Genomic DNA, 27,670 nt, shown 5'->3' with positions numbered 1-27,670 from the left:
AAGAAATAGATTTAAGGGACAAGATCTGATAGAGTGCCTGATGAACTATGGAATGAGGTTTGTGATATTGTACAGGAGACAGGGATCAAGACCATCCTCCTGGAAAAGAAATTCAAAAAAGCAAAATGGCTGTCTGGGGAGGCCGTACAAATTGCTGTGAAAAGAAGAGAAGAGAAAAGCAAAGGAGAAAAGGAAAGATGTAAGCATCTGAATGCAGAGTTCCAAAGAATAGCAAGAAGAGATAAGAAAGCCTTCCTCAGCGATCAATGCAAAGAAATAGAGGAAAACAATAGAATGGGAAAGACTAGAGATCTCTTCAGGAAAATTAGAGATACGAAAGGAACATTTCATACAAAGATGGGCTCGATAAAGGACAGAAATGGTATGGACTTGACAGAAGCTGGAATGTGAAGTCAAATGGAGCTTAGAAAGCATCACTATGAACAAATCTAGTGGAGGTGATGGGATTCCAGTTGAGCTATTTTAAATCCTGAAAGATGATGCTGTAAAAGTGCTGCACTCAATATGCCACAAAATTTGGAATACTCAGCAGCGGTCACAGGACTGGAAAAGGTCAGTTTTCATTCCACTACAACAAAACAAAATGCCAAAGAATGCTCAAACTACCACACAATTGCACTCATCTCACACACCAGTAAAGTAATGCTCAAAATTCTGCAAGCCAGGCTTCAGCAGAATGTGAACCATGAACTTCCTGACGTTCAAGCTGGCTTTAGAAAAGGCAGAGGAACCAGGGATTAAATTGCCAACATCCTCTGGATCATGAAAAAGCAAGAGAGTTCCAGAAAAAACACATATTTCTGCTTTATTGAGTAAGCCAAAGCCTTTGACTATGTGGATTGCAATAAACTGGAAAATTCTGAAAGAGATGGGAATACCAGACCACCTGATCTTCCTCTTGAGAAATCTGTATGCACGTCAGGAAGCAGCAGTTAGAACTCGACATGGAACAACAGACTGGTTCCAAATGGGGAAAGGAGTACGTCAAGGCTGTTTATTTAACTTATATGCAGAGTACATCATGAGAAACGCTGGACTGGAAGAAACACAAGCTGGAATCAAGATTGCCAAGAGAAATATCAATAACCTCAGATATGCAGATGACACCACCCTTATGGCAGAAAGTGAAGAGGAACTCAAAAGCCTCTTGATGAAAGTGAAAGTGGAGACTGAAAAAGTTGGCTTAAATCCTAACATTCATAAAACGAATATCATGGTATCTGGTCCCATCACTTCATGGGAAATAGATGGGGATACAGTGGAAACAGTGTCAGACTTTATTTTTCTGGGCTCCAAAATCACTGCAGGTGGCGACTGCAGCCATGAAATTAAAAGACTCTTACTCCTTGGAAGGAAAGTTATGACCAACCTAGATAGCATATTCAAAAGCAGAGACAGTACTTTGCCAACAAAGGTCCGTCTAGTCAAGGCTATGGTTTTTCCTGTGGTCATGTATGGATGTGAGAGTTGGACTATGAAGAAAGCTGAGTACCGAAGAATTGATGCTTTTGAACTGTGGTGTTGGAGAAGACTCTTGAGAGTCCCTCGGACTGCAAGGAGATCCAACCAGTCCATTCTGAAGGAGATCAGCCCTGGGATTTCTTTGGAAGGAATGATGCTAAAGCTGAAACTCCAGTACTTTGGCCACCTCATGTGAAGAGTTGACTCATTGGAAAAGACTCTGATGCTGGGAGGGATTGGGGGCAAGAGGAGAAGGGGATGACAGAGGATGAGATGGCTGGATGGCATCACCGAGTCAATGGATGTGACTCTGAGTGAACTCCGGGAGTTGGTGATGGACACGGAGGCCTGGTGTGCTTCAATTCATGGGGTCGCAAAGAGTCAGACACGACTGAGCGAGTGATCTGATCTGATCCCATGGCATCTTGTGAATATTTCTAGTAAGACATTATATTGTTTTATTTACTTGAAAAACTATCTTCCATACTACATTGTGAAATTAAAAATAAAAACTCAAGGATCTTATTACTCACTTCTGTAACCATACTATCTTGCATAAAGTTGATATTCAATGGCAGTTGATTACTTAATGCAAATTCATTCTCACTTTTACCACATTCATAAATAACTATTATTAGAGTTGCTGCAATACATTTTTAAAGAATTTTGAGATTAAATTTCTGCCTTCTAAGAATATACAATCTTGAATAAAACAGAAACCCTCCAGTGTTGAATCAAGATGGTGACATAGGAAGACCCTCAACTCACCTCCTCTGATTGACTCAACAAATGATAGCTACGTATGGAATAATTTTCTTCTGAAAAAGAACTGAGAACTAGATAATCAACACTCTAAAACAAAAGATAAAAGACATGCAAGATGGGTAGAAGATGCAGAGATGTGGTCTTACCTGATACCTCATCTCAAGAGCAGTAACCCATGGTTACAAGGGACACCCAAAACATAGAGTTTTCCTTGAGGAGTGAACAAGTTGTGTCCCACATTAGGTACCACGACCTTTAGATCCAAAAATCCAAAAGATGAGTCCCTAAAACATCTGGTTTTGAAAATCCATGGGAATTAAGTCCTGGAGGATCACAGAGTTGTAAAAAATGGAGAACCCACTCTGAAAGGGCTCACACAAAGATAAAGATCCACTTGCCCTGAGATCCATTGTAAAGGTGGTAGTATGAAAAGTACTTAGATTTTAAGTAGTGGAGACCCAGTTACTGACCTTAAAGCAGATTCTAAGGAGATATTTGGAAACTTTTCTGGGGAAAAAATAGCTAGCTGGTGAAATGCTTACAATATTATTTTAAGTTGCTGATCATGTACCTGTTGTGGACCATTTGTGATGTCCTCTCTCTTTAGACTGTTAGCACTGGTCATCTTTCCTGCACAGTAGCCATGGCCCTGCAATAGCCAGTAGGCATAGACTACCCACATGAGTTATACTCCTTGAGCAAATGACTCTGATGGTCAGGGGAAAACACAATTCTGGATTCATGGATCATGTTCCACACAAGAAAATTATTTCAAGAATGGGAAATGCAGCTGCTTTACTTCATACATGAAGAAAAATGTAGTCACTCAAAGTGTGGAGATAGAGGAATATGTTCCAAACAAAACAAACAAACAAAAAGCACTACTCCACTCAAAAAACATTAATAAACCAAATAAAATAGCCTAACTAATACAAAGCAAAAAAAAAAAAAGTAATAGTCTTAAATATGCTCACCAAACTCAGGAGAAGGATGTTTAAACACAGTGAGAGTTTAGCAAAGAGACTGAAAATATAAGGAAGTACCAAACAGAAGATATAAATTGAAAAATACACTTAAAAGGTTGAACGAAGCCTGGATGAAGTAAAAGAACAAATTAATGATCTGAAAGACAAATCAATAAAAATCAACCAGATAGAACATCAAAAAGTAAAAACAATTTAAAAAAGTAAAGATACATTAAGAAATGTCTAGGACAACATCAAGTATAATAATATTCCCAGTACAGGAGTCCCATGAGGAAAAAAGGGAAAGACCCAAAAATAATTATTTGAACAAATAATGACTGAAAACATTCTTAATCTGGGAAAGAAGACAGTCATCCATTTCCAGGAAACCCAGATTTTCAAATAAGATAAAATTATGGAGAACCACATACAGACACATTATAATTAAACAAGTAATAGTTGAAGGCAGAGTACCTTAAAAATCTACTACACAATTGCACTCATTTCACATGTGAGCAAACTAATGCTCAAATACCTTCAAGCTAGGATTCAGCAGTACATGAACTGAGAATTTCCAGGTGCACAAGCCGGATTCTGAAAAGGCAGAGCAACCAGAGATCAGATAGTTAATATTCTTTGGATCATAGAAAAGCAAAGGAACTTTGAGGGAAAAAATCTATTTCTGATTCACTGATTATGCTAAAGCCTTTAACTGTGTGGATCACAGCAGAGGAAAATTCTTAAAGAGATGGGGATACCAGACCACCTTATCTGCCTCCTAAGAAACCTTTATGCACATCAAGAAGCAACAGTTCAAATCAGACATGGAACAACAGAATGGTTCAAAATTGGGAAAGGAGTACATTGAGGCTGTGTATTGTCACCCTGCTTATTTAACTTGTATGCTGTGTACATCATGTGTAATGCTAGGCTGGAGGAATCATAAACTTGAATCAAGATTACCAGGAGAAATATCAACAAGTTCAGATGTGCTAATGATACCATTCCAATCGCAGAAAGCAAAGAGGAACTAAAGTGCCTCTTAATGAGGGTAAAAGAGGTGAATTAAAAAGCTGACTTGAAACTTAATGTTCAAAAAACTAAGATCATGGCATCCAGTTCTATCACTTCATGGCAAATAGATGAGGAAAAATGAGAAACAGTGGCAGATTTTATTTTCTAGGGCTCTAAAATCAATGCAGATTGTGACTGCAACAATGAATTTAAAAGGCACTCTCTCCTTGGAAGGAAAGTTGTGACAAATCTAGACAGCGTAGTAAACGCATAGGCACCACCTAGCCAACAAAGGTCCTTATAGTCAAAGCCATGTTTTTCCCAGTAGTCATGTATGAATGTGAGAGTTGGACCATAAAGAATGCCAAACACTGAAAAATAGATGCTTTTGTATTGTGCTAGGGAAGACTCTTGAGATTCTGTTAGAAGTAGATCAAACCAGTCAATCATGTGAAGCCCATTCTCCACAATAAACTGAATTGAATTAACAGTGTGCCTGAAGAACTATGGGCAGAGGTCCATAATACTGTACAAGAGACAGTGAACAAAACCATGCCAAAGAAAAATAAATGCAAGAAGGCAAAGGGATTATCTGAGGAGGCTTTACAAATAGTTGAAGAAAGAAGTGAAGTGAAGAGCAAAAGAGAAAAGGAAAGGTATGCTCAACTAAAGGCAGTGTTCCAAAGAATAGCACAAAGACACAAGAAGGCCTTCTTCCATTAACAGTGTATAAAACTAGAATAAAACAACAGAAGGGGAATGATTAAAGATCTCTTCAGGAAAATTGGAAACTTCAAGGGAATATTTTGCACAAAGCTGGGCACAATAAAGGACAGAAATGGTAGAAACCTAGAAGAATGCTGAATAAATCAAGAAGAGATGGAAAAAATACATAGAAGAACTTTACAAAAATAAGATCTTTATGATCCAGGTTACTACGATGGTGTGGTGAGTCACCCAGAGCCACATATTCTGGAGTGTGAAGTCAAGTGGACCTTCAGTTCAGTTCAGTCCAGTCGTTCAGTCGTGTCTGATTCTTTGCGACCCCATGAATCGCAGCACTCCAGGCCTCCCTGTCCATCACAAACTCACGGAGTTCACTCAGACTTACGTTCATTGAGTCGGTGATGCCATCCAGCCATCTCATCCTCTGTCATCCCCTTCTCCTCCTGCCCCCAATCCCTCCCAGCATCAGAGTCTTTTCCAATGAGTCCACTCTTCACATGAAGTGGCCAAAGTACTGGAGTTTCAGCTTTAGCATCAGTCCTTCCAAAGAACACCCAGGGCTGATCTCCTTCAGAATGGACTGGTTGGATCTCCTTGCAGTCCTAGAGACTCTCAAGAGTCTTCTCCAACACCACAGTTCAAAAGCATCAATTCTTCGGTACTCAGTTTTCTTCACAGTCCAACTCTCACATCCATACATGATCACAGGAAAAAACATAGCCTTGAATAGACGGACCTTTGTTGGCAAAGTAATGCCTCTGCTTTTGAATATGCTATCTAGGTTGGTCATAACTTTCCTTCCAAGGAGTAAGCGTCTTTTAATTTCATGGCTGCAGTCACCATCTGCAGTGATTTTGGAAGCCCCCAAAATGAAGTCTGACACTGTTTCCAGTTTCCCCATCTATTTCCCATGAAGTGATGGGACCAGATGTCATGATCTTTGTTTTCTGAATCTTGAGCTTTAAGCCAAATTTTTCACTCTCTATTTTCACTTTCATCAAGAGGCTTTTTAGTTACTCTTCACTTTCTGCCATCAGGGCCTTAGGAAGTACAGTTGTTAATAAAGCTAGTGGACACAATGGAATTCCAGCAGAACTATTCAAAACCCTAAAAAATGATGTCATCAAGGTGTTGTATTCTATGTGTCAGGAATCTGGAAGACCTGGCAGTGGCCACAGGACTGGAAAAGGTCAATACTCATCCAAATCCCCAAGAAGGGGAGTACTAAAGTATGTGCTAAGTATCAAACAATTGCACTCATCCTCCATGCTAGCAAGGTCATGCTTAAAATCGTGCATGGTAGACTTCAGCATTATGCGAACCAAGAACTTTCAGATGTCCAAGCTCAGTTTAGAAAAAGAAGAGGAAACAAAGATAAAATTGCCAACATTTGCTGAATCATAGAGAAAGCAAAGGGATTCCAGAAAAACATCCACCTCTATTTCATCCACTACGCTAAAGCCTTTGACAGTGTGGATTATAACAAACTGGAAAGCTCTTAAAGTGTTGCGAATATCAGACCATCTTATTACCTGTTCCCTGAGAAACCTGTATGTGGGTCAAGAAACAACAGTTAGAACCCTGTGTTGGACAACTGATTGGTTCAGGATTGACAAAGGAGTATGACAAGGCTGTCTGTTGTCACCCAGTTTTTTTAATCTATATGCTGAGCACACCATGAGAAATGTTGGGCTGGATGAGTTACAAACTGGAATCAAGATAGGCATATATGCAGGTGATATCACTCTAATAGCAGAAAGTGAAGAGGAGCTAAAGAGCCTCTTGATAAGGGTAAAGGAGGAGAGTGAAAGAACCAGCTTAAAGTTAAATATTAAAAACAAGCAAACAAACAAGCAAAGATCATGGCATCTGACGCCTTTACCTACTGGCAAATTGAAAGGGGAAACATGGAAGTAGTGACAGATTTCTTCTTCTTTGGCTCGAAAATCACTGTGGATGGGGACTACAGCCATGAAATCAGAAGACGATTGCTTCTTGGCAGGAAAGCTATGACAAATCTAGACAGTGTGTTGAAAAGCAGAGACATTATTCTGCCAACAAAGGTCTGTATAGACCAAGACTATGGGCATGTACACTTGTGAGTGCTGGGCCATAAAGAGGGCAGAACACCAAAGAATTGATACCTTTGAACTGTGCTGCTGGAGAAGACTGCTGAATGTCTCTTGGACAAAAAGGAGATCAAACCAGTCAATCTTAAGGGAAATCAACTCTGAGTACTCGTTGGAAAGATTGAGGCTGAAGCTGAAGCTCCAGTATTTTGGTCACCTTATGCGAACAGCCAACTCACTGGAAAATCCCTGATGCTGGGAAAGATTGAGAGAAGGAGAAGAGGGCATCAGAGGATGAAATGGCTGGATGGCATCACTGATGCAACGAACATGAATATGGACCAACTTTGTGAGATGGCGAGAGATGGAGAGGCCTGACTTGCTGCAGTCCATGGGGTTTCAAAGAGTCAGACACGACTGGGCAATTGAACAAGAACAACATAATTCATAATAAACATCACTTTTTTGGTAAAAAGAAAAAAAAAACAAAAATGTTAAGATTAAATAACATGATACTGAAGAATCAATGGGTTATCAAAGAAACTAAAGGAAAAATCAAGAACTACCTAGAGATAATGAAAACAGAATTATAATATACCCAAACCTGTGGGATACAGCAGTAATTCCAAGAGAGGAGTCCATATCAATCCAGGTCTGCATTAAGAAACAAAATAATCTAAAATTACCAATATAATTTTTTACCTAAGTAAAAAAAAAATTCCAAAATTAGTAGAAAAAAATAAACATGTGGAAATACATGAAACAGAGTCAAAGGACAATAGAAAAATAACCTAATAAAATAAAGAGCTGACTCTTTGAGAATATATTTTAAAAATTAGAAATCTTTAACTACAGTAAACAAGAGAAAAAGAGAGGTCTCAAATAAGTAAAATCAAAATGAAAGAGAAGTTACAACTGATACTACAGAAATACAAAGGATTATAAAATAATGCTAAAATAATTATGTCCAAAAGTAGACAACCTAAAAAAAAATGAACATATTTCTAGAAATAGATAAGTTTGAATCATGGAGTTTAGAAAATCTGAATAGATCAATGAATCATAGGGAACTGAATACTTAATCAAAAACCTTCCAACAACAAAAGTACAAGATCAGATGGTTTGACTGACGTATTCTATGAAAACACTCACAGATTCAATGTCTATCTTTATCAAACTTTTGAAAAATTTTGAAGAAGGACTGCTCCTGAATATATTTTACAGGGACATTATTACTCTGATATTAAAACCAGAAATATACAGCACACACAAAAAAACACAAGCATGTATTTTTGATACAATACATGCAAAAATTCTTAACGAAATAACTATGAATCTGAATTCAAAATGGGATGGGTCATAGAGATGGGATACAACACATTAACAAAATGAATAATGATATGACCATCTCAATAGACAGAGAAGAATTTGCTAATAATCAAAATTCACTTATGATGAAAACAAAATTTAACAAAGCAAATGTAGTGAAAATATACCTCAACATAATCAAACCAATGTATGACTAATCCAGAGCTAACATCATGCTCATCAGTGAAGAGCTGAAGGCATTCCATCCAGATCAGGAACAAAACAAGTATACTTACTCACACTACTTTTATTTAACATAAAAGTAGAAGATCTAACCACAGAAATCAGAAATTAAGCTCTAAAAATGTCATTCATATCAGAAAGTAAGAAGTGAAGCTGTCACTGTTCACATATGACATGATACTGTGTAGAGAAAATCATAATGCCTCTACAAAAATACTGATAGCACTAATAAATAACTTTATCAAGTTGTAATATACAAGACCAATATGCAAAAATATGTTGTGTTTCTATATAGTAATAACTAAGAGAAAGCAAAATTAAGAGAACAATCTTACTTACAATTGAATCCAAAACAAAGAAATACTTAGGAATATATTTAACCAAGGTGGTGAAAGATCTGTGCTCTAAAACTTTAAGACAATAATCAAAAATTTAAGGAGACATGCATGAATGGAAAGATATTTTGTGCTCATGTTTTGGAAAAATTAATACTGCTAAAATGTCCATACTACCCCAAATCATCTACAGATTCAAAGCAATTCCTACCAAAATCCCATGCCATATTTTAATGAACTAAAAAATAATAATAATAATTCTAAAAGTTGTATGGGACCACAAAGTATTTCCAATAACAAAATTATCTTAAGAAGGAAAAACATAGCTGGATACATCTCACTACCTGATTTCAAGCTATACTACAAAGTTATTCTAAACAAAACAGCATGTTATTGGCACAATAGCAGTCATATATTAATGGGACAGAACTGAGAACCAAGAAATAAACTCACATGTGTATGGACAATTGATTTATGTCAAAAGATCAAGGGATATACAATGGAGAAAAGACAGTCTCTTCAGTAAATGATGATGGGAAACCTGGACAGCCACATGCTAAAGAATTAACCTATATCTCTATCTTAAACCACACTGAAAATTTGCTCAAAATGGATTAACACTTATATGTAAGTCCTGAAACCATAAAGTTCATAGAATAAAGCATAGGCTGTATGCATTAACCCCAAACTCCTAATTTATCCATTCCCTCTACCTTTCCCATTTGGTAACCATAAGATTGTTTTCTAAGTCTTGTGGATTAACGTATATACACTACTATACATAAAATAGATGATCAACAAGGACTTACTGTATAGCACAGGGAATTCTACTCAATATTCTGTAATAACTTGCATGGGAAAAAAAAAAATTATATATATATATATATATATGTATGTATAATTGGATCACTTTGTTGCATACTGAAATTAATACCATTGTAATATAGTTGTAATATTCAATTATATTTCAATATTTAATAAATAAATAGAACAGAAAAAAGACACTACATGTTGAAGTATCTCAAAGTAATATGAAAGTTAAGTTAAAAAAAAAAAGGTACAAGCAGTATACACAGTAAACTAAAACTTTGTAAATAATAATAATGGTGTGCTGGTAATGGAGAGTAGAAAATTTATACATGCATATAAAATTATTTGGTAGGCTACACATGGAAGAAAATTAACTGGTAATAGTGGTTGAAGGGGCAGCATGAACACTGGAGACCTAAATATATGCTTGGAGGGAAGCTTGCTTTATTGTTTAATATACTATTCTCTTTATTTTCAAAATTTGTACCATATATATTTTATGCCTGTTTTGAAAAACAAACCAATCTGCAAAATCATATGCAATTATATGAAAAAATGTAGGAGTTAATTCTTGCCAAATGATAGCCATTGTTAGATTGAGGGATTGTGTGTGATTTTGATTTTATGTTTTTGATTTTCATATTTTTGATGTGATTATATTGCTCCTACAATGACAGATAAAATTATAAAGATATAAACAAACAAACTAAAAGCATAGGCTGCAACTTAATTGACTTCATTCTTAGTGATATTTTCGTGGAACTGACTCCAAAGGCAAGTGCAACAAAAGCAAAAATTCAAAAATTGCACTATATGAGAGTAAAAGGCTACCACAAAGTGAAGGAAACTAAAACATGTATAATATCATATAAGAAATGAATTGCCAGTCCAGGTTCGATGCAGGATACAGGAAGCTTGGGGCTGGTGCACTGGGATGACCCAGAGGGATGTTATGGGGAGGGAGGTGGGAGGGGGATTCAGGATGGGGAGCATGTGTACACCCGTGGTGGATGCATGTTGATGTATGGCAAAACCAATACAATATTGTAAAGTAAAAAAAAAAAAAATAAAATAAAAATAATAATAATAAAATTAAAACAAATCAAAACAAACAAACAAACACCCCACTGACTGGAAGAGGGTTTTTTACAAATCATTTATCCAATAAAATGTTAATATAAAAAAATATAAATAACTTAGACATTTTTCCAAAGAAGACATACAGATTGCCAAAAAACACATTAAATATTTTCAACATCACTTATCAGGAAACTACAAATGAAAACTACATTAAGACATTATCTCAAATATGTTCAAATGGCTATTATTAAAATGATAAGAAGTAGCAAAATTTAGAGAGGTTGTGGCGAAAAGAGACCCTTTTTGCATTGCTGATAGAAATGTAAATTGAGCCATCTACAATAGAAAACAATATGGAGATTCCTCAAAAATTATGACTAAAACTCCAGTGTAATCCAGCCACTCCACTTCTGTGTATTTATACACAGAAGTTAAAAACACTAATTTAAAAAGATATACTCACTCCTGTGTTCATTACAGCATTGTTTGCAATATCCAAGATATGGAAAGAACCTGTGTTCATTTGAGGGTAAATAATTAAAGAAGATGCATTTTATACATACAATGGAAGACAACTCAGCTATAACATAATGAAATCTTGCCATTTGAGAAAACATGGATGGACCTTGAACATAATATGTTAAGTGAAAAAAGTCAGAAGGAAAAAAAAATACTAAATATATTATTTCACTAGTTTGTGGACTTAAAAATGATAAACAAAACAAACAAACAAACAAAACCTAGATACAGAAGACATAGGGCATTATCAAAGGGGAAGATGGTTGGGAGGTGGACAAAATGGATATATTGTATGGTTATAAATGGTAATTGGACTTCCCAGGTGGCACTATGGTAACAAACGAACAAACAAAAGAACCACTTGACAAGTCAGGAGACATAAAAGTGTTCAGTCTCTGGGTTGGGAAGATACCCTGGAGGAGGGCATGGCAATCCACTCCAGTATTCTTGCCAGGAGAATCCCATGGACAGGGGAGCCTGGCAGGTTACAGTCCATAGAGTCACAAAGAGTCAGACATGACTGAAGGGACTTAGCACAAATGGTAATTAGCCTTTAGGGGATAAATTTGTAGCATATAAAGATATCACAACATAACACTGTACCCCTGAAAAATAAAATAATAATGAAAAAAAAAAAGTTCGCTGAACAAGAATTTTTGTTGCTGGGAGGGAATTCACCAATATGTTTTATATGATTGTCATCCCATTTTAAAACATTTTTACAACATTGCTGATTAATGTGTTGCTGTAATAACTCATACAGAGGAAGCTAGCTGTTCTCTTTCTATATTCATGAGGATATTTTATGTGAATATAGGTTTTCATGCCTATGAAATAAATGTTCATGAGTACAATTGCTAGTTGTATGAGAATTTCATTCTTAGTTTTATAAGAAAATCTCCAGCTGTTTTCTAAAGTGGTACATTCCATAGTAAAATGTACAATTTTACATCCTAAGTAGATATCTATGAGTGGTCCAATTTCTTCACATCCATGACATTTTATCTTGACAATAATTTTTTTTTACTTGCTGAATTTAAAAAGTTTGTACTGATATGTCATTGTAGTTTTAATTTTCATTGTCTTCATGTTCATTTTAAAAAGTTGTGCTTATTTACCATCTTTATATCCCCTTCAGTGAATTGTCTTTTCTTTGATTTTGTCTATTTTTAAATTGGATTATCTTTTCTTTCCTTTAACTATTGTGCTTTTTTAATCATTGTATTTTTTTCCTAATGATGTATAACTGATTTACAATGGGTTGTGTTAGTTTCAGACATACAGCCAAGTGATTCACTTATACATTTACATATATATGTAATACATATACTGTAGGTCCTTGTTTCTTGTCAATTTTATATTTAGTACTATGAACAAAGCTAGTGAAGGTGATGGAATTCCAGTGGAGCTATTCCAAATCCTGAAACATGATGCTGTGAAAGTGCTGCACTCAATATGTCAGCAAATTTGCAAAACTCAGCAGTGGCCACAGGACTGGAAAAGGTCCGTTGTCATTCCAATCCCAAAGAAAGGCAATGCCAAAGAATGCTCAAACTACCACACAATTGCACTCATCTCACACGCCAGTAAAGTAATGCTCAAAATTCTGCAAGCCAAGCTTCAGCAATATGTGAACCGTGAATTTCCTGATATTCAAGCTGGTTTTAGAAAAGGCAGAGGAACCAGAGATCAAATTGGCAACATCCTCTGGATCATAGGAAAAGCAAGAGAATTCCAAAAAAAAAACCATCTATTTCTGCTTTATTGACTATGCTAAAGCCTTTGACTGTGTGGATCACAAGAAACTGTGGAAAATTCTTCAAGAGATGGGAATACCAGACCACCTGATCTTCCTCTTGAGAAATCTGTATGCACGTCAGGAAGCAGCAGTTAGAACGGGGCATGGAACAACAGACTGGTTCCAAATAGGAAAAGGAGTTCGTCAAGCCTGTATATTGTCACCCTGTTTATTTAACTTATATGCAGAGTACATCATGAGAAATGCTGGACTGGAAGAAACACAAGCTGGAATCAAGATTGCCAGGAGAAATATCAATAACCTCAGATATGCAGATGACACCACCCTTATGGCAGAAAGTGAAGAGGAACTCAAAAGCCTCTTGATGAAAGTGAAAGAGGAGAGTGAAAAAGTTGGCTTATAGCTCAACATTCAGAAAACGAAGATCATGGCATCCGGTCCCATCACTTCATGGGAAATAGATGGGGAAACAGTGGAAACAGTGTCAGAATTTATTTTTCTGGGCTCCAAAATTACTACAGATGGTGACTGCAGCCATGAAATTAAAAGACGCTTACTCCTTGGAAGGAAAGTTATGACCAACCTAGATAGCATATTCAAAAGCAGAGACATTACTTTGGCAAAAAAGTCCGTCTAATCAAGGCTATGGTTTTTCCTGTGGTCATGTATGGATGTGAGAGTTGGACTGTGAAGAAGGCTGAGTGCTGAAGAATTGATGCTTTGGAAATGTGGTGTTGGAGAAGACTCTTGAGATTCCCTTGGACTGCAAGGAAATCCAACCAGTCCATTCTGAAGGAGATCAGCCCCGGGATTTCTTTGGAAGGAATGATGGTGAAGCTGAAACTCCAGTACTTTGGCCACCTCATGAGAAGAGTTGACTCATTGGAAAAGACTCTGATGCTGGGAGGGATTGGGGGCAGGAGGAGAAGGGGAAGACAGAGGATGAGATGGCTGGATGGCATCACTGACTCTATGGACATGAGTCTGAGTGAACTCCTGAGTTGGTGATGGACACGGAGGCCTGGCGTGCTGGCCTGGGGTCGCAAAGAGTCTGACATGACTGAGTGACTGATCTGGTCTGATCTGACCTGAGTAGGTATATGTTACGCTCAAATTTCTAACTTGTCCCATCTAACACTTCCCCTATGGTAACCATAAATTTGTTTTCTATGCCTGTGATTCTATTCATGTTTTGTAAGTAAGTTCATTTGTATTCTTTTTCTTAGATTCCACAAATGAGTGATGCCATATGATATTTGTCTTTGTCTATCCAACTTACTTCATTCAGTATTACAGTCCCTAGGTTTATACATGTTGCTGCAAATGGCATTATTTCATTATTTTTAATAGCAGAGTAATATTCCATTGTCTATATATATACCACATCTCTGTATCTATTCATCCGTAGATAGACATTTAGGATTCTTCCATGTCTTCTCTATTATAAATAGTGCTGTTATGAACATTGGAGTGCATGTATATTTTAGAGTTATGATTTTATCCAGATATATGCCCAGGAGTGTGACTGCAGGTTCATATGGTAGCTCTATTTTTAATGTTTTAAGTAACCACATACTGTTCTCCATAGTGCTTGTACCAACTTATATTCCTAACAGTGCAGGAGAGTTTCCTTCCCTTCACACCCTCTCTGATATTTATTATTTATACACTTTTTGATGATAGCCATTCTGACTGGTTTGAGGTGATAATTCACTGTAGTTTTGATTTGCATTTCTTTAGTAATTAATGATATTGAGCATCTGTTCATGTGCCTATTAGCCAACCAGATTTGAGTTTTGATAGTTATTTATATATTCTAAATTCCAATCCTTTGATGACTATGTGGTCCTCAAATATTTGCACCCAAACTACAACTTATAATGTTCATTTTCTTAACAGTGTCTTTCAGAGAACAAAATTTTTATATTGATGAAGTACAATTTATTTTTTGAGCCATACTTGCATACAAGAATACTTTATCAAAGCCCAGGTTCTGAATATTTTTCTCTGATGTTTTATTGAAAAGTGTGAAGTTTTTACTATTTATATTTCATTATTTGATGCATTTTAAGTTAATATTCATAGAAAGTGTTATATTTAAATTAAGGATCATTTTGTAACCTATAAATGTTGAGTTGTTCCAGTACCATTTGCTGACAACTTTATTTTCTTCTGTTGAGTTGCTTGTGCACTTGATAAAAATCAGTTTGTCAGGCATTTTGATGAGTTACTGAGTGAAAACACACAGAATATGCAGTACTACTAGTAGGTCTTGCAGCAGACATTAATGAAGGCAGATTGGCAATCATTAATTCTTGAGCTATACAGTGGCACCACTACTGTATAGAATCTGCTGTCTCCAGAGAAAAGTTAATAATGCAAAAGTCTCAGGATTGATGTTACCAAGATGGTGACATAGGTTGTTCCTGGCTATAGGCTGTCCCCTCACAAGAAGAAAAACTAACAACTATTTATGGACAAGACAACACTGAGACCAAGAAAGACTGCATTAGAAGAGTAAGAAAAATGATTCTGTGCTGACTGCACTGCCCTTCCAGCAGGATGGCAGAGTCATACTGAGAAGTCTTCCCTGAGCCAATTGCTTCTCCTTTAAGAATAGAGCCCATCTTTCTAAATTCCATATATATGCATTAGTATACTGTATTGGTGTTTTGATACAGGAAGCTTGGGGCTGGTGCACTGGGATGACCCAGAGGGATGGTATGGGGAGGGAGGTGGGAGGGGGGTTCAGGATTGGAAACACGTGTACACCTGTGGCAGATTCATGTTGATGTATGGCAAAACCAATACAATATTGTAAAGTAATTAGCTTCTAATTAAAATATATTTAAATTTTAAAAATTAGCAAAGAAAAAAAAAAAAAAAAGAATAAAGCCCAGAGGTGAAATACTCTAGTATTGTACATCAATTAGTGCAAATCTGTACTGTGGTTATACTCAATGAAGATTATATGGAAATCTGTAGGGCTTAATCACTGTGAATCTGATTGTGATGGGGAAAGGTATTGCAACAACAAGGACATGGATTTTGGCAGACTGAGTTCCTACCTGTACAGTGCAAGTATAACTCCCAACAAGTGACTTTGCTTATCTGTAGAACCAAATCAGAGGTGCAGTCTGAACAAGGAACTCAGTGGAACGCAGGTCCTCCTAACCATGTCCATAATTAAAGAATTTTGCTAGTCTTGGATTCTGGTATGCCCACAACACAAGCTGGAATCAAGATTTCCAGGAGAAATATCAATAACCTTAGATATGCAGAGGATACTACTCCAATGGCAGAGAGTGAAGAGAAACTAAGGAGCCTCTTGATGAGAGTCAAAACAGAGATTGAAAAGGCTAGCTTAAAGCTTAACATTCAAAACCTATTATCATTACATCTGATCCCATCACTTCATGGCAAATGAGGGAGGGAAAGTGGAAGCAGTGACAAATTTCATTTTATTGGGCTCCAAAATCACTGGAGATGGCGACTGCAGCAATAAGATTAAAAGACACTTGTTCCTTGTCGGGGGGGGGGGGGGGGGACTGTGACAAATCAAGATAGCATATTAAAAAGAAGAGATATCACTTTGCCAACAAATGTCTGTACAATCAAAGCTATTTTTTTTCCAGTAGTCTTGTATGGATGTGAGAGTTGGACCATAAAGAAGGCTGAGCAACAAAGAATTGGTGCTTTTGAATTATGGATCCAGAGAAGATTCTTGAGAGTCCCTTGAACAGCAATCTCCATCAAACTGGTCAATCCTAAAGTAAATCAATCTTGAATATTTATTCGAAGGACTGTTGCTGAAGCTCCAGTTCTTTGGGCACCTGATGTGAAGAGCAGACTCACTGGAAAATACTCTGAAGCTGGGAACGGTTGAAGGCAAAATGACAATGAGGCAGCAGAAGGAGAGATGGTTAGCATCACCAACTCAATGGATATGCATTTGAGCAAACTCTGGGAGAACAGTGGAGAAGAGAGGAGCCTGGAATGTTGCAGTCCATGAGGTCACAAAGAGTCAGATAAAACTTAATAACTGAACAACAACAAAACCCAAAACTAAGCAGAAAAGCTGAACCCACTGCAGATCACAGCTCTGGGCCTGTCACCAACAGTCAGCCTGTTTGGGAAAATAGGGGGCTTTTGTGAAGTAAGGTTTTCCAGTCCTGCCCATGCAGGAACCTGAGTCATAACCTCACCCACTGTGAAGCATAGACCTTAGATCAATGTGTAAGGAAGAGCTGGTGAGAACACCTAGAAACTGCATAATCCAGGAACTCTTGAGTCATGAGATGAGAGAGCAGAGGAGATTCCTCTGAGAGCAAAGTCAATGATCCTGTGTGACTCAGGAATGTGCAGCCTAAGTTGGCTTGGATCTGCTTGTACAACTATGCCCAGAAAGGAAAACTAATCCATAGCCCCATTTATTGTTGAATACAATCATTAGATTGTCCAAAGATGGAAACTTAGTGGGGCACACAGGAAGCTGCATAGTCCATCAAACTGCTTTATTTATAGTGGCAATTGAAGAGAGAACACAGCTGGTATATTCCCTTGTTTGCAAAGCAAAATCAGTGGCCCTAACTGACAAGGATATTCACTGTATGCTTTTTCCTGCTTTGAGCCCACAAACATAAGCTGTGTAGGTGCTGCATTTCATTTTGCTGCCTACCAGCTCAAGGAAGGTAATATATACTGTCATCTATTGCTGAATATAATGCACAGTCCCAAATGAATAAGAAGCCTGACCAGCGAATCTAGAAAATCATGAAGACCATACCTCAGAGTCATTTGAGCAGGGAACAAGGCCAACAGTCCTATTAAGGTATTCTCATACAGCAGCATAACCTACAACCACCAACCTAAAGTAAACAGCTTTGCTACAACTAAGCTAAAACAGTTGCTTAGTTAAAAACTTGAACCAAGCTCCACCTGGCCAATAGTAAGCAGAAGACACATCCAAAACAGAAACTGAGTTGACTGGTGAAAAACACTCTGTCAAAGAAAACCTGAAAATTGTGGAAGAGACCACATATTCAAATGCAGATACTATTGTAAGAGATAGAGAATTATGAACTTCCAAGAATAACAACATCACAAAAGAAAAGTTGGTGTTTCTATTCTGTCACTAAGATGTGTCCAACTCTTTGTGACCATAGGGACTACAGAACTCTAGGTTTCCTTGTCTTTCACTGTCTTCCAGAGTTTGCTCAAACTCGTGTACATGGTGTTGATGATGCCATCCAACCATCTCATCCTCTGTTGCCACCTTCTCCTCTTGCCCTCAATCTTTCCCAGCATCAGGGCCTTTTCCAGTGAGCTGACTCTTTTCATCAGGTGGCCAAATATTGGTGCTTCAGCATCAGCATTAATCCTTCCAATGAATATTCAGGGTTAATTTCTTTTAGGTTTGACTGGTTTTATTTCCTTGCTGTCCAAGGGAATATCATGAGTCTTCTCCAGCACCATATGAAAGCATCAATTATTCGATGCTCAGCCTTTGTTATGGTCCAACTTTCATATCAGTACATGACTACTGGGAAAACCATAGCGTTGACTATATGGACTTCTGTCAGGAAAGTGATATCTCTGATTTTTAATATACTATCTTTGTTTGTCATAACTTTCCTTCAAAGCAGCAAGGGTCTTTAACTTCATGGCAGCAGTCATTGTATGCAGTGACATTGGAGCCCAAGAAAATAAAATCTGTCACTCTTTCCATTTTTCCCCCATCTATTAGCCACTAAGTGATGGGACTAGATGCCATGATCTTAGGTTTTGAGCACTGAGTTATAAGCCAGCTTTTTCACTCTCATCTTTCACCCTCATCAAAGGGTCTTTAGTTTCTCCCTTTCTGCCATTAGAGTGGTATCATCTGCGTATCTGAGCTTGTTTATATATCTCCCAGTAATCTTGATTCCGACATGTCCAGCTTGGCATTTTGTATGATGTGTTCTGCATAGAAGTTAAATGAGCAGCAGGACAATATACAGCCTTGATTTATCAATTTCGAACCAGTCCCTTGTTCCACTTCTAGTTGCACATGCTTCTTAACTTGCATATAGGTTTCTCACGGGACAGGTAAGGTAGTCGGGTATTCCCATCTCTTTAAGAATTTTCCACAGTTTGTTGTGATCCACACAGTCAAAGGCTTTAGCCTAGTTCATGAAACAGAAGTAGATGTTCTTCTAGAACTCCCTTGCTTTCTCTATGATCCAGTGGATGTTGGTAATTTTATTTCTGGTTCCTCTGTCTTTTCAAAATCCAGCTTGTGCTTCTGGAAGTGCTCAGCTCACTTACTGTTGAAACCTAGCTTGAAGGATTTTGAGTGTTACCTTGCTAGCATGTGAAATACATGCAATTTTATGGTAGTTTGAACATTCTTTGGCATTTCCTTTCTTTGGGGTTGGAATGAAAACTGACCTTTTTCCGTCCTGTGGCCATGGCTGAGCTTTCCAATTTGCTCACATATTGAGTTCAGCCCTTTACCAGCATCATATTTTAGGATTGTAAATAGCTCAGATGGAATTCCATCACCTCCACTAGCTTTGCTTGTAGTAAAGCTTCCTAAGGTCCACTGACTACACACTCCAGGATGTCTGGCTCTAGGTGAGTGATCACACCATAGTGGTTATCTAAGCCCTTAAGACCCTTTCTGTATAATTATTTTGTGTATTCTTGCCACCTCTTAATCTCTTCTGCTTCTGTTAGGTTCTTGCCATTTCTGTCTTTTATTGTGTCCATCCTTGCATGAAAGTTTCCCTTGATATCTTCCATTTTCTTTAAGAGAAAGACATGCACATGCCTTTCCCATTCTACTCTTTTACTCTATTTCTTTGTCTTGTTCACACAAGAAAGCTTTGCTATCTCTCCTCGCTATTCTCTGGAGATATGCGCTTGATTGTGTATGTCTTTACCTTTCTTTTTACTTCTCTTCTTTTCTCATCTATTTGTAAGGTCTCCCCAGACAACCACTCTGCATTTTTTTCTTTTTCTTGGAGATGGTTTTGGTCACAGCCTCTTCTAAAATGTTACAAATCTCTCTTCATTGTTTTTTAGACACTCTGTTTTTCTGATCTAATCCTTGGAATCTATTCATTATCTCTACTGTATAATCAAAAGGGGTTTGATTTAGGTCATACCTGAATGACCTAGTGGTTTTCCCCACTTTCCTCAAGTTAAGCCTGGATTTCACCATGAAAACAAAATAAGATCACTCTGTCATTTTTTTATATTGCACCATATTTTCATTTCAAACTCTTCTATTGACTATGAGGGCCACTTCATTTCTTTTAAGTGACTCTTCCCCACAGTAGTAGATATATAATCATCTTAATTAATTTCACCTATCCATTTTATTTCACTGATTCCTAAAATATTGATATTCAATCTTGCCATATCCTGCTTGACCACATCCAGTTCATATTGATACACGGACTTAACATTCAAAGTTTCTATGCAATGTTTTTCCTAACAGTATTGTACTTTAATTTCACTATGAGACACATCCATAATTGAGCATCCTTTCCACTTTGGACTAGCTGTCTATCTGGAGCTTTTTTTCTGCTCTTCCCCCATAGCATATTGGACACTCATGACCTGCAGAACTCATCTTCCCATGGCATATTTTTTGCCTTTTCATATTATTTATGGTGATTGCAGCCATGCAATTAAAAGACATTTACTCTTTATGGCCAAACTAGACAGAATATTAAAAAGCCGAGACAGCACTTTGTCAACAAAGGTCAGTCTAGTCAAGGCTATGGTTTTTCCAGTGGTCATGTACGGATGTGAGAGTTGGACTATAAAGAAAGCTGAGCGCTGAAGAGTTTATGCTTTTGAACTGTGGTGTTGGAGAAGATTCTTGAGAGTCTGTTGGACTGCAAGGAGATCCAATCAGTCCATCCTAAAGGAGATCAGTCCTGGGTGTTCATTGGAAGGACTGATGTTGAACCTGAAACTCCAATATTTTGGCCACCTGATGCGAAGAGCTGACTCATTTGACTCATCAAGGTCATTTGAAAAGACCCTGATGCTGGGAAAGATTGAGGGCAGGAGGAGAAAGGGACAACAGAGGATGACATGACAACTCAATGGACATGGGTTTGGGTGGACTCCGGGAGTTGGTGATGGACAGGAAGGCTTGGGGTCCTGTGGTTCATGGGGTTGCAAAGAGTCAGACATGCCTGAGTGACTGAACTGAACTGAACACTATTTATGAGGTTCTTGAGGCAAGAATACTAGGGTGGATTGTCATTTCCTTTTCTGATGGACCACATTTTGTCATAGCTTCATTGAGTTATGAAAGCCCTTTTGCCCTGACAACGCTGTGATCCATGTCATCATTTTGGTAAGTATTCTGATTGTGATTTTCATCCTGAAGCCTGTGGGACTATAGCGTTTGCTTGTTCTGTCTGCCTTCTGATGGATGAGGATAAAAAGGCTTATTCAAGCTTCCTGATGGGACAGACTGGCTATGTGGAAACCTGGGTCTCACTCTGGTGAGCAGAACCTTGCTCAGTAAATCTTTATTTCAGTTGTCTGCTGAAGATGGGACTCTGCTCCCTCCTTGTTAGTTGTTTTTCCTGAGGCAACCCAGTGTTGTAGTCTACGAGTTCTATGGTAGGGTTATTGGTGAACTGCAAGAGAACTTATGCCAATACGGACTTCCCAGGACTGTTGGTACTAGTGCCCTTTCCCCTCCAGCAGGACTCTGTTGACCTGCACCTTTGCAGAAGAACCTCAAATATTCACAGGCAGGTCTGGCTCAGTTTTCTGTGGGGTCCCTGCTCCTTTCCCCTGGGTCTTGTTGCACACAAAATTTTGTTTTTGTCCTACAAGTGTCTGTTTCCTCCAGGCTTGTGGATGTTCTGAAACCAAGTCATGTTGACCTTTAAATTCAGATTCTCTCAGCATTCTCAGTATCTTTCCTGGATCCAGAGGTTGGAAAGTTTGATGTGGAGCCTAGAACCTTTGCAACAGTGTGAGAAATTCTTTGGTATTATTGTTCTCCAATTTGTGGGTCACCTACCCTGGCAGGTGTGGGATTTTATTTTAACCTGTTTGTGTCCTCCTACCATCTTGCTATTCTCCTTTGTTCTTGAATGTGGGATAACTGTTTGTTTGTTTGTTTTAATTTGGTGGGTTCCAGCATCCTCCTGTCAATGGTTGTTCAACAGTAAGTTTAGATTTTGGTGTTCTCACAGGAGACTATGAGTGCACGTCCATCTATTCCTCCACCTTGTTATTAACATAACTTTAATAAGTGAATCTAAAGAAAGAAAAAGAAATAAAGGGTAAACAAATAATATTTAAAGCAATAATGGCTGAAACTTTCACAATCTCAAATGGCAGACACTCCGTGGTTCAAAGAACTCCAGAGAGGTTGAACACAGAAAAGGCTGTACCAAGACACATTATAATTAAATTAAAAAAAAATCAAACACAATTTTCAAAAGAACAAAGAAAAGAAAAAATAATAATGAAGGTTACATACAAGAAAATCCTAACAAAACTGGAAATGGACTTCTCGAGATAACTTTTTCAGGTTAAAAATAAGTGGATTAATATACTGAAATTATTGAATGAATTAAAATCTGTTATCTAAGAATGTTCTACCTGGTGAAGCTGTCCTTAGGAAATAAAAGATAAAGACTGTTTTTTGCAAACAAAAGTTGAGGAAATTCATCACTAGTAGATCTACCCTACCAGAAAGAAAAAAAAAAAAAAAGCTAAAGCAAGTTATTTCTGTCAAAAATAATGGTACATAACATCATAAAACCTTAAAAAAACAGTGTAAAACTCACTGGCAATGGTAAATATAAAGTCAAAGTCAGATTTTGTAATATGGTAATAAGAATGTATAGTTCACTTAAAACTGCCTTAAAAGTTTAAAAAATAGGAAAAAATAAGCACAATTATAATAATCTGTTTTCAGTTATGCCTTATGCAAATTATAACGTGGATAACCTCAAATGTTATGGCAAATAGATGGAGTAACAATGGAAACAGTGAGAGACTTTATTTCCTTAGGCTCCAAAATCACTGCAGATGGTGACTGCAGCCATGAATTAAAAGACGCTTGCTCCTTGGAAGAAAAGCTATGACCAACCTAGACAGCATATTAAAAAGCAGAGACATTACTTTTCTGACAAAGGTCCATGTAGTTAACAATATGGCTTTTCCAGTGTCATGTATGGATGTGAGAGTTGGACCATAAAGAAGGCTGAACACCAAAGAACCAATGCTTTTGAACTTTGGTGTTGGAGAAGACTCTTGAGTCCCTTGAACAGCAGGGAGATCAAACCAGTAAATCCTAAAGGAAATCAGTCTTGAATATTCATTGAAAGAATTGATGCTGAAGCTGAAGCTCCAGTACTTTGGCCACTTAATGCAAAGAGATGACTCGTTGTAAAAGACCCCGATTCTGGGAAAGTTAGAAGGCAGGAGGAGAAGGGGACGACAGAGGATGAGATGGTTGGATGGCATCACTGACTCAATGGACATGAGTTTGAGCAAACTCCAGAAGATCGTGAAGGACAGGGAAGACTGGCATGCTGCAGTCTATGGGGTCACAAAGAGTGAGACACGTCTGAACGACTGAACAACAAAAACCTAAAATGTGAGGGAATGAGGTAGAAAAAGTGTAAGTTTTAAGAATTATAATGAAGTTAAGTTGTTATTAGTTTAAAATAGTGTCATAAAGTTAAGATATTTTATGTAACTTTCATGGTAAATGCAAGGTAAAAACCTGTTGCAATTACACAAAATAAATTGATTAAAGGCAATGAATACTAAGATAAAAAAATCAAAGCACAGCAAAAGATAGCATGTTAAGTAACAAGAAAGAATGAATTTACAAATCAATTAGAAAGCAATGAACAAAATGGCAATAGTAAATCTTTGCTGCTACTGCTAAGTCACGTCAGTAGTGTGCGACTCTGTGTGACCCCATAGATGGCAGCCCACCAGGCTCTGCCGTCCCTGGGATTCTCCAGGCAAGAGCACTGGAGTGGGCTGCCATTTCCCTCTCCAATGCATGAAAGTGAAAAGTGAAAGTGCATTCTCTCAGTCGTGTCCGACTCTTTGCAACCCCATGGACTGTAGCCCACCAGTCTCCTCCATCCATGGGATTTTCCAGGCAAGAGTACTGGAGTGGGTTGCCATTGCCTTCTCCCAGTAAATCCTTACTTATTAATAATTATTTTAAACACAAAAGTTTTAAATTCTAGAGTCAGAAGACAAAAAGATCCAATAGTATACTTCCTACACCACACTAGCTTTAGCCTTAATAACATAGACTGACAGTGGTGGTGGTGATAGTTTAGTTGCTAAGTCATGTCTAACTTTGTGACTCCATGGACTGTAGCCCAATTAGGCTCATTTTTCCATGGAATTTCCCAGGCAAGAATACTAGAGTGGGTTGACATTTCCTTTTCCAGGGTGAAGAGATAGAATAAGATCTGTCAAGCAAATAGTAGCCCCAAAGAAGTAGAGCTAAGCATGTTATATAAGAAAAAAGAAAGCTTTAAAGTGTCTACAAAGAAAAAGAAGGTCATTATATGATGAAAAAGGGATCAATCCATCATGAAGATATAACAATTGTAAATGTTTCTGTGCCTAACTTAGAAACAACTAAAGTTATAAAAAAATTGAACAGAGCAAAAAGGAGAAACAATCAGCAATACAATAATGATTCTGGGCTTTACTCCTCAGTCTCAACAATAGCTAGATTATCCAGATAGAGAATCAATAAACAAAGAGTTTAATAGATTTGAACAAATGTAGAAGCCAAGTATCGGAGAAGGCAATGGCACCCCACTCCAGTACTCTTGCCTGGAAAATCCTATGGATGGAGTAGCCTGGTGGGCTTCAGTCCATGGGGTCGCTAAGAGTCGGACATGACTGAGCGACTTCACTTTCACTTTTCCCTTTCATGCGTTGGAGAAGGAAATGGTGACCCACTCCAGTGCTCTTGCCTGGAGAATCCCAGGGACGGGGGAGCTTGGTGGGCTGCCGTCTATGGAGTCTTACAGAGTCGGACATGACTGAAGTGACTTAGCAGCCGCAGTAGCAGAAACCAAGTATACCTATAAGACATATGTAGAAAGTTATATCCAACAACAACATAATACTCATTCTTAAGTGTAGATGGAAAATTTTCTACTGCAAATCATAAGTTAGGCCACAAAAGAAGTGTTACCAAACGCATGAAGACTAACATTGTAGCAAGGGTTTTTCTCTGACCAGAAAGACATGAAACTACAAAACAAAAAAGAAGAAAGTTGGGAAATTCATGAATATATAAAAATTAAATTAAACTCTTCTGAACTACCACTAGAACAAATAAGAAATTGAAAAGAATTAAGTTCATTTGTGTTGTATTTTAGATTCCACATATAAGTGATATAATATGAAACAGAAACAGACTCACAGATATACAACAAATTGTGGTTGCCAAGGGAAAGGGGGCGTGGGTGAGAGATGGATTGGGGGTTCAGAAATAGCAGATACAAACTTTTATGTATAGAATGGATAAGCAATAAGGGCGTGCTGTGCAGCACAGGGAGCTATATTCAATACCTTGTGAAAAAACATAATGGAAAAGAATGAATATATACATATATATGTGCATAAAACTGAATCACTTTTCTCTACAGCAGAAATCAACATATATAAATTAACTACACTTCAATAAATTTTTAAAACAGATTAAGAAAATTTGAAAATTATCTTAAAACAAACAAAAATGGAAACAAAACATACCAAAACTTTTGGGATGAATCAAAGCAGTCCTAACAGGGAAGTTATCGTCATAAATTTCAACACCAACAAAACATATATTAAAAAATAAATAAATAAAATCACAAAAAAATAATATAAAATTAAGTTTAAGTCCCAATTAAACATCTTAACACTACACCTTAACTCAAATGTTTTTCAGTCACTAAGTTGTGTCCAACTCTTTGTGACCCCATAAACTGTAGCACACCAGGCTTTCCTGCCCTTCACCATCTCCTAGAGTTTGCTCAAACTCATGTTCATTGAGTCAGTGATGCCACCCAGCCACTTCATCATCCTCTCTCAACACTTTCTCTTCCTGCCCTCAGTCTTTCCCAGCATCAGGATTTATTTCCAATGAGTCTGCTCTTTGCATCAGGTGGTCAAAACATTGGAGCTTCAGCTTCAGCATCAGCCTATTCAGTGAATATTCGGAGTTGGTTTCCTTTAGCATTGACTGGTTTTATCTTGTTGACTAATGGACACTTCAGAGTTTTCTCAGGCACAATTAAAAAGCATCAGTTCCACTGTGATCAGCCTTCTTTATGGTCCAACATTCACATCTATACATGACTACAGAGAAAACCATAGCTTTGACTATGCAGGCCTGTATTGGCAAAGTGATGTCTCTACACTTTAATTTTTTTTTTATTAATTATTATTTTTTTTAATTGACCGATAGTTGCTTTACAGAATTTGGTTGTTTTCTGTCAAACCTCAACACTAATCAGCCATAGGTATACCTATAGCCCCTCCCTTTTGAAACTCCCTCCCATCTCCCTTCCCATCCCAACCCTCTAGGTAGATACAGAGCCCCTGTTTGAGTTTCTTGAGCCATACAGAAAATTCCCATTGGCTATTTATTTTACATATGGTAATGTAAGTTTCCATGTTACTCTTTCCATGCATCTCACCCTCTCCTCCCCTCTCCCATGGTCCATAAGTCTATTCTCTATGTCTGTTTCTCCATTGCTGCCCTGTAAATAAATTCTTTAGTACCATTTTTCTAGATTCTGTATATAAGTGCTAGAATATGATATCCATCTTCCTCTTTCTGACTCACTTCACTCTGTATAATAGGTTCTAGGTTCATCCACCTCATCAGAACTGACTCAAATGTGTTCTTTTTATGGCTGAGTAATATTCCATTGTGTATATGTACCACAACTTCTTTATCCATTCATCCATCAGTGGACATCTAGGTTGCTTTCGTGTTCTAGCTATTGTAAATAGTGATTCAATACATAATAGGATTCATGTGTCTTATTGAATTTTGGTTTCCTCAGGGTGTATGCTTAGGAGTGGGATTACTGAATCATATGGTGGTTGTATTCCTAGTTTTTTTTTTTTTTTTTTTTTTAACGAATCTCCATATTGTCTTCCATAGGGGGTGTATCCATTTACATTCCCACCAATAGTGCAAGAGTGTTCCCTTTTCTCCACACCCTTTCCAGCATTTATTGCTTGTAGACTTTTTGGTAATAGCCATTCTGACCAGAGTGAGGTGATATCTCATTGTAGTTTTGATTTGCATATCTCTAATAATCAGTGATGTTGAGCATCCTTTCATGTATTTGTTAGAAATCTGTATGTCTTCTTTGCAGAAATGTCTTCTTAGGTTTTCTTCCCACATTTTGATTGGGTTGTTTGTTTTTCTGGCATAGAGTTGCAAGAGCTGCTGACATATTTTGGAAATTAATCCTTTGTCAGTTGTTTCAGTTGCTATTATTTTCTCCCATTCTGAGTGTTGTCTTTTTACCTTGGGTATAGTTTCCTTTTCTGTGCAAAAGCTTTTAAGTTTAATCAGAT

This window comes from Bubalus bubalis, chromosome X (assembly GCF_019923935.1).
Source record: "Bubalus bubalis isolate 160015118507 breed Murrah chromosome X, NDDB_SH_1, whole genome shotgun sequence".
Taxonomy (NCBI): Eukaryota; Metazoa; Chordata; class Mammalia; order Artiodactyla; family Bovidae; genus Bubalus; species Bubalus bubalis.
This window is presented reverse-complemented; position numbering follows the sequence as displayed.